The following is a 1995-nucleotide window of genomic DNA, read 5'->3' as shown; positions in this document are numbered from 1 at the left end:
ATCAATAAATCAATAAAAAGTTCCATGTGGCGGCGATTTGGCCCCAGCGACTGGTGCAACTGCTAAATTTGGTGGCCAGTAGGCCGCGGCAAATTTCCCGCGGCCAGTTTAGCAGTGGCCAGGTGGGCGCGGCCAGAAGGGCGATTCATCAGAAGGCCATGTCGTACATGACCAAACGAGGTGCAGAAAAAAAGGCAAAGTTAAAGAAACAAGCATCTAAGTAACTCAAGTCAGTAAATGATTGAGAAACAATTGGAAAACATGGTAACAACACTAATATTAATGACTAAGAGGATGAGAGTAAGGAGGAGGGGGAAGGGGAGAGGGAGAGGGAGGAGGGGAGGGGGAGGGGGAGGGGGTATCAACAACAATAATCATAAATTGTTAATGTTAAATACTGCACCTGTTTTGATTTGTAGTGATGGAACAGTATTCGGTTTGTCGTGCATTATTAGTACTTGCCTGTGAGCAAATGTTGCTAATGAGCTGAGTGGTTCTTTTATTATTAGCATAAAAAAGATTGGCACGTTGGAATTTTGCTTTGATTCTTAATTAGAGAGCTTCAGGTTTGGTTGTGTATGGTAACCGCCACTTACCCTGGCTGTATGTACACACGCTAAATGTGAAGGCTTTGCGCTAATAATGATAGTCTTGTAAGATGTTTATCAAGTCTATATATGGCCAGACTCCTTCGCTATCAATAGTTTGCTTTGGAAATAAATGAAATACAATGGCTACAGCCAAAAATACAAGAAAAGTGCTAACCGGTATGGCAGGGATTCCGCTAACTTGGGCCTTCTACCACACAGTAAGGGAGTAGTTAGTGGTGATGGGTTTACACGGCTGGGCAGCGTTGGAGGACTTAAAGGGAGTTCATTGTAATTATTTTTATTTAACAACAGACAATTACGAACCGTAGTAATGAGATATGTCAGACTGGAGAGAGGTGACTAGCAGAGTACCTCAAGGTTCGGTTTTTTCAATCAACCAGTCTCACTGTAACCACATCTGTACCGATGTCCATCGAATTACAAGTCCGCATACAAAAAGCAGATGCTTGTCCAAGATAAGGCAGCTACACATTCGACGCTATCTTTTCATATTGATAGTGAGTCTCTCCAACAATTTGAACAGTGCACCCACCTCGGTAGCCTGACAAAAAAAAAATGTCGATGGTGAAATCCGTCCTCGAGTTCACCCCCTTGCAGCAGCGGCGGCATCTTTCGGTCGTGCCCGACCCCATTTTTTCTGAAAAACACAAATTTGAAAATATAAAACTAAAATAGCCGTCTACAGAGCTGTTTGTACTTTCTACTCTCATTTACGCCTCAGACACTCGGGGTACCCATAGACGACACACAAAAGCACTTGAGGCCTTTCACATCTTCAGAGAGCTCTTGGCCTAACACGGCAAAACAAAGTGCTTCGTATTGACAGCGTTCAATGTGCACAAATCCCCAGTATAGAAGCCCTGCTATCCAAAGGACATCTACAGTGCATCGGCTACATCATTCGTATGCCTGAACAACATCTTCCACGTCAGGAGGACAACGAAAACGTCATGAAATCAGCTGAAACAACGATCGATCAAAAAACGTGTCATTGCGCTCTCTAACCTCAAGACCGTTGCTCCTGACCGCACCTTGTAGCGTGTTGCATGTAACCAAGGGCTCGAACATCTTGACTAGCGTCACTCGCGACCAAGCACGTGCCGATAAAGGTTACCAGCAAAACGGCAGAAATTGCTCGCCTGACCATAACTTAACCTGTCACATGTGTGGAAGAATGCGGCACAAGAGTTGGGCTTCACAGTCGTTTCCGGTGGCACCCACCGACGTCAATAACTGTAACGCCAACCTTGTTCATCGCAACACTCGTCGGTGTTCGTCGTTTTCCGAAGGAATGACATAAGCAAGGGAACTGTGTGTATTTATGCCTGCGTTTGTGTGTGTGTATGTGTGTGTGTGTGTGTGTGTGTACGTGTGCGTGTACGTG

The sequence above is a fragment of the Oratosquilla oratoria genome, chromosome 5 (assembly GCF_046742065.1).
Source record: "Oratosquilla oratoria isolate Oo_2021 chromosome 5, ASM4674206v1, whole genome shotgun sequence".
Classification (NCBI taxonomy): Eukaryota; Metazoa; Arthropoda; class Malacostraca; order Stomatopoda; family Squillidae; genus Oratosquilla; species Oratosquilla oratoria.
The sequence above is the reverse complement of the archived record's forward strand: the minus strand, read 5'-3'. Positions refer to the sequence as shown.